The sequence below is a fragment of the Protopterus annectens genome, chromosome 17.part0 (assembly GCF_019279795.1).
Source record: "Protopterus annectens isolate FY-2018-M chromosome 17.part0, PAN1.0, whole genome shotgun sequence".
In the NCBI taxonomy this organism is placed as follows: Eukaryota; Metazoa; Chordata; order Ceratodontiformes; family Protopteridae; genus Protopterus; species Protopterus annectens.
In genome coordinates this window covers 711,669,251-711,683,841 of record NC_056751.1, presented here as the reverse complement: position 1 = coordinate 711,683,841, position 14,591 = coordinate 711,669,251, and positions in this window count along the sequence as shown.

Sequence of the window (14,591 nt, the reverse complement as noted above, 5' to 3'; positions counted from 1 at the left end):
TGTTGGAGCTTTTCTCCTCGGGCCTCCACTGAAAATGGATATATATCTAGTTGGACTAGCCCGGTCAACAAATGTAAAATAAAATAAATAAATAAAATAATCTATAGAAAGTTACAATTTGGATTGTGGTCTTGCCCAGAATTAGTTGCACTTGGATAATCTCGGATGCATTATGCTGAGCAACTAGCCTGGAGGTGTGGATATCCTTAATGAATATGGACACACCTCCGCCTTTACTGTTTCTCCAGGTTAGGTGGCTGAAAGGTGTGGTATGAATTATAGCCTGGTAATGCAGGGGTGCTAAAACACAAAACCTTCAACGCTGGCCCCAATAAAGGCTGTCCATCCTGAAGCTCTGCAGATCACCACCAAACACAAATGACTCCAAAACGAACTTTGGATAATAAGGTAGTCAGTCCACAAATATAAAACAAAGTTTAATGTTGAAAAGAACAAAATAAAACACAACACAAACTGCTGGATTAGTTTCTTTCTCTTACTAATTACTTCACAAACTGTTGCAAAAGAGAGTAAAATCCCATGAGTGGAGGAGCTCCCTGGTCAGCTTCAGTAAGAAGCTGAGAACCCTGATAAAATCCTCCAAAGCTAGTTATGAAAACAAAATCATCACTGATTCTAAAGACAACCACAAAGCATTCTATAGCTATGTCAAGAATCTCAATGGCAACACTCAGATCTGCTCTGAGTTACAGCACAATGGCACTAAATATACAGACCCAACTGATATTGCCAACATCCTGGCCGATAGGTTCAGTGCTAACTTTACCCCCCTCTCACCCCCTAAAGAGCCCATCTCTATACCGGAAGAATGCAAAGTTCCTGTAATCATGGCTGCACAGGTAAAAACCACACTCTCCAAAGCGAAGAACACAGCATCCATGGGACCAGACAACATCCCAGGCTGTGTTCTACACGAGTTACAGAATGAACTGGCACACCACCTAAGTACCATGTTCAATCATAGCCTCACCTCAGGCTCTGTGCCTGCTGAATGGCGCACAGCAACAGTTATCCCACTCCACAAGGGGGGAGCCACCACGGACCCTGGGAACTACCGCCCCATTAGCCTGACAAGCCTGGTCTGCAAGGCCTTGGAATGTATCATCGTGGAACTTATAAACAAAGACATTGGTAATCTCCAAACTCTGGACCCCCATCCAGTTCCAGTTTGTAAAAGGCAGATCATGTCTCCTAAACCTGATAGACTTCTTTGAAGCAGTCGTCAAAGCCATAGACAAGGGTAAGGTGGTTCACACAGCCTATCTAGATCTTGCCAAGGCTATCAGCACCATCCCCCACTCTGGAATTATAGATAAACTCACTAAACTAGGTATAAATCCCTATGTCACAAGATGGGTTGGCAACTGGCTCACTGACAGAACCCACACTGTGAAAGTAGCAGACTCCAAATCCGACTTCAGACCAGTGACAAGTGGAGTACCACAGGGTTCAGTCCTGGGTCCCCTCCTGTTTGGTATCTACTTCTCTGAAGTACAAGCTAACACAGAAGGTCTTTGGCTAATGAAGTTTGCAGATGACTGCAAACTAGGAGCTATAATCGAAACTCCTAATGATGTGGACATCCTACAAAAGGGCCTCACTGAGACAGATGCCTGGTGTCAAAGCCATGGACTCAAGCTGAATGCCAAAAAGTGCATTGTCATCCCCTTTGGTAAAAACTCTGTACCCATGAACTACAACATAGGCAGTAGTATACTTAACAGTAAAAGTGTGATAAGAGACCTTGGGACACAGGTAAACAGTAGTCTCTCCTTTGATAATCACATCGCCACAGTAGTCAGGAAATCCTTCTACGTGGCACACCACATCACAAAAGGTTTCTCATCCAGAAAAAAAAGAGGTCATTGTTCCCCTCTACTCATCACTCATTAGACCCATTATAGAGTACAACACCCCTTTTGGTATGTACCTCACAAGACATCTACAACAACTGGAAAGGTTGCAGAAATACCTCACAGAGGATTACCAGCCTCAAACAGATGCCCTACGCAGACAGTCTAAAAAAACTCCAGCTTTAGTCCATCGTATATCGCCTACTCAGAGGTGATCTCTGCCTAACATACAAAGCTATGTCAAACCCAGAGCTGTTGGACATGCTCCACTTAAAGAAATCCCAATCCCTCTGAGCTACATGCTTTAGGGTCCTAAACCTTGTCACCACAATAAGCAGAACATGCCGGAGGGATAGATTCCTGTCCCAGAGACTTCCCATACTCTGGAACAAACTACCTATCTATATCAAACAAAGCTTCTCATTAGCACTCCAAGAAAAATCTTGATGATTGGATGGAAAATAGGATATTCACCCCGGGGATCACCTCTGTGGCTCTGCTTGACAGTGGCACAGGAAAATAATTTTCTTGGGAGGCAAAAGCCAGGGTACCTTTTTGGCTGGGCTTGTATAGGCCACAGGGCTGATAACCTAGTACCTACCTATGAACCTATGAACCTATGAATGACTTGTGAGTAGGGGTAAATAAATAGTCCCCCAATCTCTTAAAGTTTTGTTTTTAATGGGGTTAATTAAACTATCTGGATATCGCCTTTCACCAAAAGTGTATGAACATAATTAATTTCTTTAATAAAGTGATTTTCCTCTGATGTCATCCTAGCTATTCTCACCATCTGTTCCTTGAAAATATTGTGTTTTAAAAAATGTGGGTGGTCACTATCATAATATAAATAGGAGTTAGAAAAGCACTTTTTTCTATAGATGTTAGCTCTAAACCTGTTATTAGTATTATCCTTAATAAGTCTAACATCTAAATAGTGAATAGCATTCAAACCTACCTCATGTGTGAATTGTAAAAACTCAGTACTGCTGCTCAAAAATTCCATATATGAGACAATCAACTCACATGGTCCCTTCCATAAAATAAATATATCATCCAAGAAATTATAATATCTATCTATATTCTCATAATAACTGGAATTGAAAACAAAATGTGAGACAGTATGCAGCACAGCTGAGAGCAGAATCAGGGACAGCATGCAGCATAGCTGGGAGCAGAATCAGAGACAGCATGCAGCACAGCTGGGAGCAGAATCAGAGACAGCATGCAGCACAGCTGGGAGCAGAATCAGAGACAGCATGCAGCACAGCTGAGAGCAGAATCAGAGATAGCATGCAGCGCAACTGAGAGCAGAATCAGAAACAGCATGCAGCACAGCCGGGAGCAGAATCAAAGACAGCATGTAGCACAGCTAAAAGCAGAATCAGAGACAGCATGCAGCATAGCTGAGAGCAGAATCAGAGACAGCATGCAGCACAACTGACAGCATAATCAAAGACAGCATGCAGAACAGCTGAGAGCAGAATCAGAGACAACATGCAGCACAGCTGAGACCAGAATCAGAGACAGTATGCAGCACAGTTTAGAGCAGAATCGGAGACAGCTGGCAGTACAGTTGAGAGCAGAATCAGAGACAGCATGCAGCACAGCTGAGACCAGAATCAGAGACAGCATGCAGCATAACTGACAACAAAATCAGAGATAGCATGCAGCACAGCTGAGAGCAGAATCAGAGACAGCATGCAGCACAGCTGAGAGCAGAATCAGAGACACCATGCAGCACAGCTGAGAGCAGAATAAGAGACGGGGTGCAGCACAGCTGAGAGCAGAATCAGAGACAGCATGCAGCACAGCTGAGAACAGAATCAGAGAGAGCATGCAGCACAGCTGAGAGCAGAATCAGAGACAGCAGGCAGTACAGCTGAGAGCAGAATCAGAGACAGGGTGCAGCACAGCTGAGAGCAGAATCAGAGACACCATGCAGCACAGCTGAGAGCAGAATAAGAGACGGGGTGCAGCACAGCTGAGAGCAGAATCAGAGACAGCATGCAGCACAGCTGCGAGCAGAATCAGAGAGAGCGTGCAGCACAGCTGAGAGCAGAATCAGAGATAGCATGCAGCACAGTTGTAAGCAGAATATCAGTCAAGGAAAGCAGATGTTATAGTAAGTGATGGTTGTACAAATCATGGAAGAGTGACTACTGGGACACCACACACCTCTGCTTTTAAGGAAATTTGCCACTGCCAGAGAACTGGACTAGGGCTATGTTCTTCTGCAGATTACAGCAGCCTCTAAAACAAAACCTATCTGACAAAATGTGCAAACATATTTTGGAAATGCTAGCACTGGCAACACCATGGGAGTTTGGATTCAGTGCTAGGCGCAAAATCTTAAACACTGCTAATACAACCAAAATGGTACCAACAGTCAGGAAACAGCAGTGTGACCACAGGTTTGAAATATCAGATCATTTCAAAGTGCAGTGTTCTTCCACTAAGAAGAATGCAGGCTTACTGGTGCAGGACTACACAAACATCAGTATATTCATCAGGAAGGGAAAAGTACTGCAACTGTACTACTAATTATACACACAGATCAACTAAACCTTGAACTGCTTCATCCACACCCCCCAAAAAAGGGATGCAAACAAGGCATCTATATTTTTATAAAAGAAAACTTACAAGATAAAAAAAATTAATCCTTAGTAGTTTGCTTTGAAAGCCAGGAGAACAATTTACAAATGGGCAGAAAACCCAACAGGAACATGCCAATAACCTTTTATGACACGGTCAGTCCCCAATGCAAAAATAAAGTGATTATCCCAAAATAACAAATACAGATGCCAATTACTGTTACTTTATTGTCACACATTTGTAAAAGCTTATTTACACTCTATAAAGACTTAGATATTCCTTGTTTTAGAACATAATGCAAAAAGGAGCCTTGCATGTAAACCAAAGAGCTAAAGATCAGGCCCAGAAGCTGGGCACGGTGGTGAAGAGTTACCAGGAGAAAATAACTGATTAGTGAAGGTTTTTCCCCCTAAATACCACTCCGCTGAAAGCAGAAACAGTCTGTCAGTAGAAGTGAAGATCAAAAGATGGCCGAATCCTAGCCTGCATTGGACAGACAACGAGGGGCATTGCAAAACAGAAGAGGGAGTGTCACCAAAATCTGCAAAGACTGATAAGTCAGAAATGACTGTACAAAGTAGGTGGGCCCAGTGATTAATGATTGGCAGATTCCAAGTTTCTGTGAATGAAAGCACCTTACAGTTTATATTCTTTCATGCTGGGTTTGCTAAAACTACTGTATTTTTTTTATAGAGGTCTGCAGTAGATATTAGGGAAAAATAGAATAATTCCATGAAAGAGTCTTAACTAATATACAGACTGCTTACCAGTTGTAACCCCTATGAAATCTTAACCAGTTTTGGAACATTCAGAATGTGACATATCAGCTAAGTCCTGCAAATGGATTGCCTTTATATAGCACAGGTAACCTGCGTTCATGTACAACTCACAAGTTTGACTGTAGTGGCAGAGAAGAATGGGTGGGGTGTGCCCATCCTGGGATAATGCAGGGAGAAAACTCAGCATGTACTGTATCACTTCCCTCAGTGTGAAAGAGATAAAACATATGAGGACTAAAGAAAATGGTTAATGTTAAACTTTTAGTTATGTACTTACCATAACTTCGGATGTATGGGATCCATCTCGCCTACATTCATAACTGATGTGTTCGGAGCCGATCCATCGGCCCCGACTCGGCCACTATATAGTAGAACAAAGTCTCTAATTGGCTGGGCTACCCCTTATCCCAGAATGCACCACGCCTGCTTCCCCAGATCTTGTTTGTTCGCTTTTATATACCTACACCCAGGCACAGAAACATACCAACAACTGTAACAACTAAAGTCCTTCAAGAGAAAAACTCAGTAAGTAGCAACATTTCCTCCAAGTCCAATGGGAAGGGGGAAGGAGGGCGGGTACGTATGAATGTAGGTGAGAGGGATGCCATACATCCGAAGTTATGGTAAGTACATAACTAAAAGATGTAATGGGATCCTATCTCGCCTACATTCATAACTGATGGGACAGCATCCCTAGCACCTAAATCCTGGGTGGCTCATTGGAAAACACTCCTGAGAACTGTGGAACCAAAGGAAGCTCTACCTCGAGAAGCCACATCTATCTTGTAATGAGAAATGAAGGTGTGCAGAGAAGTCCAGGTAGCGGCCGCACAGATATCATCTATCGATAATTTGGAGTGGAACGCTACAGAAGTAGCCATTGCCCTGGTAGAATGAGCCTTGACTGGGAATGGTAGCTCTTTGCCGGACTGTGAATAGATGAATGAGATGCAATCTTTAATCCATTTGGCTATGGTGGTTTTAGCCACCGGTTGACCCAACCTATTTTCCGCAAAGGACACAAACAGCTGATCTGACTTTCGTGTCTGATTGGTCCTATTTAAATAAAAATGCAGTTGTCTGTGAACATCCAACTGATGGAAGATATATTCTGCGCTATTGGAGAATTTGGGAAAAACCACAGGAAGCTCCAAGGATTGTTGAATGCATAAGGGGGATGCTACCTTGGGCAAGAAAGAGGGATTTAATTTGAGAGACACTCTGTCTTTGTGAAAAATCAAATAAGGGGGATTAGAACAGAGAGCCTGAAGCTCTGAGACCCGCTTGGCAGAGGTTATTGCCACCAAAAAGGCGGTTTTCCAAGATAGAAATTTTATATCACAAGTAGCTGCTGGTTCAAAGGGACGGGCAGTTAAAGAAGCTAGAACCATACTCAGATCCCAAGGGGGCACAGGATGGGCTATTCGGGGCCGAAGGAGCCACGCTCCTTTAAGGAAAGATTTGCAAAGCCTGTTTGCCATTAAGGAAGGCTCAAAGGAGACATGAAAATTAGAGATAGCCGCCAGTTGGACTTTAATTGTGGTAACTGAAGAGCCCAAATGAAACAAAGAAGCCAGGAATTCCAAAACCTGAGGTACTGGGGTGGTAAGGGGATCTATACCTCATTGCTGGGCCCAAATAGCAAACCTCTTCCACTTGCTGGAATACAATTTAATAGTGGAAGGTTTGTGAGAAGAGGATAAAATGTGGATGACGTCTGGAGAAAGAGAGTTATCTCTGACCAAGGTTGGAAGTGGAGTAACCAGGCAGCCAACCTCAAGGACCTGAGGGATGGATGAGACTGTCCCAACTGATGAGTTAACAGGTCGGGCACCAGGTCCAGAAACCATGGGCCCTCCACCGCATACCTCAGAAGGAAGGGGAACCAAACCTGACGAGGCCAGTGTGGAGCGATCAAAATCATGTCGCTTCCTAGATAAATCGCCTTCTGTATCACCTTCGGGAGAAGGGGAACCAGAGGGAAAGCATAAAGTAGACCGGGGGGCCAACTGTGAGCTAGAGCATCCCTGGGAATCTGCCCCTGAGAGGGAGTCAGAGTAAAGAACTCCCTGCATTTCGCATTGTGAGGGCTGGCGAACAAGTCGCAACAAGGGAGGCCCCACTTGGCGAAAATGTTTGCAGCGACCCTGTCGTTGAGGGACCACTCATGGGGTAACAGGAGAGTCCTGCTCAGCCTGTCTGCAATCACATTGGATTTCCCCAGAATGTGCGTTGCCACTAGGAAACGCTGGGTAGAAATCGCCCAATGCCACACTCTCATGGCCTCTCGGCAAAGAGGGTAGGACCTGGTTCCGCCTTGCTTGTTTATATACCAGACTACCGACATGTTGTCGGATAGGATCGCAATAGTACCCCGGGGGAGAACATAATGAAGTGCTTGCAACACCAGTAGCACCGCTCTCATTTCCAGGATATTGATATGTAAGTGCGTTTCGTGAGCCTGCCACGTACCTTGGACAGACCTGTCCAGATAATAGGTTCATAGGTTTATACTAGGCTATCTGCCCTAAGGCATTTATAAGCCTAGCCCAGAGTTTTTGTGGCTTACGCCACCCCTTATGTTAAAAAATACTGTGCCCATTAGTTTGTTGTGCCTCTGTCCAGCAGTGACACAGAGATGATTCCCGGGGTAAACCTACGATCTCCCATCCACCGGTCAAGATTTCTCTTGAACAGAGCCAGTGAGGTGCTCTGCCTCACATGGACCGGGATTTTATTCCACAACATAGGGAGTCTCTGGGTGACAAATCTATCCCTCCAGCATGTCCTATTTATATCTGTGCTAAGGTTTAAGTCGCTTGCTCTAGTGGATCTGGTAGATTTGGATTTTTTGAGGTGCAGCATGTCCATTAATTCCGGGTTGGACATGGCCTTGTATGTCAGGCACAGGTCACCTCTGAGCAGACGGTATGCGACTGAATAGAGCTGGAGTTTCTTCAGTCTGGCAGCATATGACAGATTTTGGAGTCCCTTTATCCTTTTGGTGAGGAACTTTTGGGGTTTCTCCAATTGCTGCAGGTGTCGGGTGAGATGCATCCCGAATGGGGCATTGTACTCGATCATTGGTCTGATAAGTGAAGAGTACAGGGAAACAATGACCTCACTTGATCTGGATGTGAATCCCTTCATGATCAGGTGGGCAATGTAGAAGGTTTTTTTAACCACTTTAGCAATGTTAGTGTCAAAAGAAAGGCCACTGTCAACCTGGGTCCCCAGGTCCCTGATAACCTCTTCTGTGCTTAGTGGATTGCCACCTATATGGTAGCTTGGGGTTACCTTGTTTTTCCCTAAGGGTATGACTATACATTTTTTGGCATTTAACTTCAGGCCATGGCTCTGGCACCAGCTATCAGTTTCCGTGAGACCCCTCTGAAGGATATCTGTGTCCAATGTACTTTCCACTATGGCTCCCAGTTTGCAGTCATCTGCAAACTTTGTCAGCCATAGTCCCCCTATGTTAGCCTGTACTTCTGAGAAGTAGATGCCGAACAACAGGGGGCCAAGTACTGAGCCCTGTGGGACACCACTTGTGACCGGCTTGGAGTCTGACATGGCGCCAGCTACTCTAACCCTGTGGGTTCTGTCCTTTAGCCAGTTTGCAACCCATCTTGTGACATATGGGTTTACATTTAAGCTGGTAAGTTTCTCTATAATACCCGAGTGGGGTATTGTGTCGAAAGCTTTTGCAAGGTCAAGGTAGGCTGTATGGACTGCCTTTCCCTCATCAATGGCCTTGGTGACTGTTTTGAAGAAGTTGACCAAGTTCAAAAGGCATGATCTGCCCTTGACAAAGCCAAACTGGGTCGGGTCCAATGTCTGCAAGTCCCCTATGTCTTTGTTTATGAGTTCCATTATGATCCTCTCCATAGCTTTGCAGACCAGGCTTGTTAAGCTTATGGGGCAGTAATTACCAGGGTCCGTAGAGGCACCGCCTTTGTGGAGTGGGACCACAGTTGCCGTACGCCACTCCTTGGGCACATATCCTGTGGTAAGGCTAAGATTAAACAGCTGCCTTATGTGCGGGTTTAGTTCCTCATTGAGTTCATGTAGCACACAGCCGGGACACCATCCGGTCCCATTGATGCTGTGTTTTTAGCTTTAGAGAGAGCAGCTTTCACCTGCGCATTGGAGATGTCTGGGAGGCTGCACTCGCTGGGGTAGTTATCTCTCCTTTGGGGAGAGGGGTGAAGTTTGCACTGAACCTGTCTGCCAGTATGTTGGCAATGTCTGTGGGTTCAGTGATTTTTGTATCATTTTGGACTAATTCTGAGCATATCTGGGAGTTTCCACCCAGGTTTCTAACATAGCTGAAGAAGGCCTTATGATTGTCTTTTGAATCTATGGCAATTTTTCTCTCAAAGTTGGCCTTGGATGATTTTATGAGTGCTCGTACTTTTTTACTAATAATGATTAAAGGTGTCTTCTCTTTTATGGATTTTGCTCTATCATGTAACAGCTTTCTCCTCTTATTGTAAAGTTTGTTTATGGCTGGGGTCCACCAGACTGGACGTTTGCCCTTGGTGGAAAGAGTCTTGGTTTTATTAGGGATTGCCTGATCCATGCAGTCCTGGAGGTGTTCGTAGAAGGCATTTGTAAGGGCTTCCGCAGCTTGGGTTGTGGTTTCCACTGGCTCGGGGGCCTTGAAGGGTACCACACCAGTCTTGAGTAGTGTGAAGTTTGCTTTAGAGAAGTTCTTCACTGTGGTCTTTTTTGTTTGGGGTGGGAGCGGGATGTGGATATCCAGTGAGATTAGTTTATGATCTGATCTCACCAATGAGGGATATACTTCCGGTGTGGAGCATTTTGTCCCCATGTTTGTGATGATGAGATCTACTTCATTTTCTCCTTTTGTGGGAATGGTGACTAGTTGTTCCATGGCATTTGAATTTATGAATTCCAGGAACCTTTGGGCTAGAAAGTTTGGGCTTGAGTAATGTTCCCAGTCTATATTCGGGTAGTTGAAGTCACCCAATATAATGGTGTTTGGAGATACATTTATACCCTCTAGTGTCTTCAGGAAGGCTGTGTGGGGTTCCTGAGTTTGAGAGGGTGGCCTGTAGCATGCTACAAATTGTAGAGCAGTTTTGCCTATGGTTAATTGCACCTGGATGGTTTCTGATGCTTCGTGCATTGCCACCAACCTGGAGGTGTGGGTATCCTTGATGAATATGGATACACCCCCTCCTTTTGTGGTGTGGTCCGGGTTTTGGGGCTGGAACGCATGATATGAGGTAAAACCTGATAGTGCCGGGGTGCTCTCAGGAGCCTTGAACCAGGTTTCAGTCACAGCACAGACATCAATGTTCTCCATACTGAGAAGGGCCTCGAGTGCATGCATTTTGAGATTTAGACTTCTGGCATTGAGCAGCATTACCCTTAGTTTCTTCCCATTTTGTTTTCTAGGGTGGTAGGTTTAGAATTTAAGCCTTGCCTAAAAAGGCACTATGGGGTGGCAAGAGCCTTAGCCAATATCCGGAATCCCAGGGGTGACAGGTGCAAGCCGTCCCTTGCGAAGCAGCGTGGCTTGCCAAGCATGTCATCCCAGGCAGACAGACACTGGATCCCCTTTGAATGACACCAGAAATTAAGCCAATTGTTAAAGCTGATCATCTTGTCTCTATGTTGTGGCATCATTCTTGGTGAAGGAAGGATGCTGCTCAGGGTCAGGGTCATACCTGCCTGGGCTACATAATCAGAGAGCTCCTCTATGTCTCTTTTCATGTAGTCCAGGGAGGTACATCTCAGGTCGTTCACACCAGCATGGACAATGACTGTGTCATATTTGTACTTGCTGTGGAGTGACCCGAGTGCTTGTGTTATGTGGTGGATTCTAGCGCCCGATAGGCAGCTTACTGTGACCCTCTCCTTGTTCAGCCTGGTGAGTGGGACGTCAGTGTGTCTGACTATGGAGTCACCTACGGCAAGTATGTTTGGTGTTGTATTTAGCCTTAATGCCCCTCCACCCATTCTGGGAGGTGTCCGTGGTCACCGTGGCGACAGGAGGCTGAAGGGCAAAGGGTTGCCCCTGGTCCAGGTTGGACCGAAGCAGCCACCAACGTAGGTCCTGACGGCAAGTTTCCATAATGTGGACCAAATGGTTCAAGGGGAGATCTTGAAAGGACCATTGAACCAACAGTAGCCATTGCAGCACCCGCATGTGCAGCCTGGCTAAGGGGACTAGAAGAATAGTCGAGGCCATCGTGCCCAATAACTGCAGAATCAGTCTGATCTGGGTAACAAGGTTTGAACCTGAGACTGCAGGGCCTGAATCCTTTCTACCGGCAAGAATGCCCGCATTCTTCTTGTGTCTAACTCTGCGCCTATAAAGGTAATACGCTGAGATGGCTGCAGCACAGATTTTCCCCAATTGAATGTGATTCCTAGTGAATGACCCAAACTGACTGTGGTCATAAGCACCCGAACTAATAGATGCTTGGTGGTGGCAGTAAGGAGCCAGTCGTCTAGATAGGGAAACACTTGGAATCCTAGACTTCTCAAGTGAGCTGTCACTACTGCCAGGCACTTGGTGAACACCCTGGGGGCTGTGGTGAGACCAAAGGGCAGTGCTCGGAACTGGAAATGACTGGTTCCCAGGCGGAAGCGTAAGTGACTCCTGGACTCTTGACTTATCAGGATGTGATAGTAAGCGTCCTTGAGATCTATGGAGCACATCCAGACATCCTTCTCCAATAACGGGAGAATGGACTGAAGGGTGACCATTCGGAATTTGGATTTTTTTACAAAGCGATTCAATGATTTGAGGTCCAAAATGGGCCTTAAGTCCCCTGTCTTTTTTGGCACCAAAAATAGTCTTGAGTAAGTTCCTGATCCGATCTGGTCGATGGGGACAGGCTGGATGACTCCTTTTCTTAGCAGCTTTGAGACCTCGACCACTGCTTGATCCCGCTGACTGGGTGGCACATCCGGGATTGTCCTGATAGGAAGAGGGGGCTTTATGAAAGGGATGAGATAGCCTCTGGTTCTGGTTCGGAGCATCCACTGATCCTTGGTGATAGATTCCCAAGCTTGTGGGTGTTCTGCAAAGCGACCCCCGACTGGCTCCGGAGATGCACAGTCGGGCCACATCTCAGGGACGGTGAGCGTAGGATGTACCACGAAAGGAATCACGGTCTCCAGAGTTGCGGGGGCCTCTGCCGCCTCTGGGGCGGCGTCTTCCTGATTCCCCCCCCTGTCTCTAGAGGGGGGATCACTTGGTGGAGTAGGGAAAGACCTTTGAGATTTTCTGAACCACATTTTCTTTCCTCTCTGGGCCTTGGGGTAAGGTCTAGAGGGAGCGGAAAAACGGGCCCCCACGGCAGTCAAGGTCTTGCCCTCCTGCTCGCATCGAGTCAGTGTGTCCTTCACCTTGGGTCCAAACAGGGATGACCCATCAAAGGGGGCGTCGGTGAAGGAAGACTTAAAGGCCTCCGCAAAGGGACACAAGTGTAACCAGGCATGTCTTCTAAGAGCCAGGCCTGTTCCCGCTGCTCTACTCGCCCCTTCGGCTGCATATGAAATGAGCCTCATGGACGAGTTGACTATCGAAGATAGGGTAGTCATCTGGGCGCCAACAGTTTGGGCTAACGCCTCAGGAAGATTACCAGTAAGAGACTCACCTAACTCTTTGAGGAGGTCCCTTTGGAGCCTGATAAAATGACAAAGATAATTCAGCGACCGCAGGGTAAAGGCCGCTGAAGAAAGGGTACGCTTCCCATACCTATCCATGCTCCTGGAATCCTTATTAGGAGGGTGAATAGACGTTGAAGCCTCTGCCACGTCCTGCTGAGTGGCCGATGCCACCACCATTGCATCTACTGCAACTCCTTTGGTCAAAAATTCCTTTTGAGGAGGGGCTGAGAGGAACTTGTTTGGCCTGGTGGGCACCAGTTCCACAGAGTCAGGGTGTTCCCACACCCTTCGGGAAACTAAATCTAGCAATTCATCGAAGGGTGGAGACACCCAGGAGGCGGAGGGCTGGGCCCCAAAAGCCTTGAGGAAGACTGACTCCTCTGCGGAAGGGGTTTTGGACTGCCAATTGCCTCTCTGTCTCAGGATCTCGAGGATATCTGAGAATGAGACATCATCCGAGGACGATTTTGGGGACCCCTCCGCATCATCGAGGTCAGTATCTGATGTGATAGACTCATCCTGGGAGTCAATGTGCTTCCTCTTGCACAATTTTTTCCTTGGAGGTTCATCAGAAGCGGATTCAGAAGGACCTCCCAGAAGAAGGGAACCCCCCAAGGGGGTATCCTCAGGCTCTGGGGCCTCGCTGTCATGGGAATGAAGCACACCAGAAGCACCAGTTCCCAAGTCTAGGGACGGAGAGGTAGAGACTTGCTGAGCCGGCAAGGACATGGCCAGCGCACTCCTCATGGCCTCAAAAGCAGGACCTCCAGACTCTACGGAGGACACCGGCTGAGAGACCACGACGGTACCGGGAATACCTGCGGCCGACGCTCCAAGGGGGAGACTAGGCACCGAAGCTACCAGTTCCAAAGTGTTCCCCTCGGCCCCGACTGAGGAAGTCCCGGTACCGAACCCTGTCACCGAGGACAGGGTAGGAATGATGGTCGGAACCGAGAGGCTCCGAAGGAGTCTCGGTTCCGACTGGACGACTCTGCTCCGCTCCACCATCACCGACTCCAATGGTTCCGAAGAGGTTGGAGGAGGAATCGAGTGCATAGAAATGGGGGCTGGCTCCGGAGCTGAGTGGGCTGGAGCCAAGACCATTTTTGCAAAAACCGGGGACTGGAAAAGCCTCTGGATAACTCTGTCCAAATCTGAGTCCGATAACCTGGAAGATTTAGAGGAAATAGATGGGGGCCGAGACAACTTCTCTCTCGGCTCCGATAGATCAGGGGACCGGCTTCAAAATGGCTCCAACACCATCGGCACCGGAACCGGAACCGTATGAACAAGTATCGGCGCTGAAAGAGACTTCAGGGCCGAGGGAGGAGAGTCTGAGCTGCACACCTCCAACGGCTCCGAGACCAAAGGAGCCGAAGCAGGTGATTCACCTCTCGATCCCTCAACCTGTGGCTCCGACACCAATGGAGCCGAGGAAAGAGGTATCGAGGCAGACCCTTCCACCCGAGGCTCCGAAGCCATTGAAGCCGAGGTAGAAGAAGTCAACCTATGCTTCTTGGAAGTCGGTTCCGACGGACTGGTCGGAGCCGACGACCTTTTCTTTTTAGAAGCTGGAGAGGAAGGAGAAGCCAAGGCTTCCTCAAAAGAGGGCTTAATAAGGCCCTTAAGGATCAATTTATTTTTACGTTCTTGAAGGACCCTAGAGGAAAAAGCATGACAAACACTACATGTT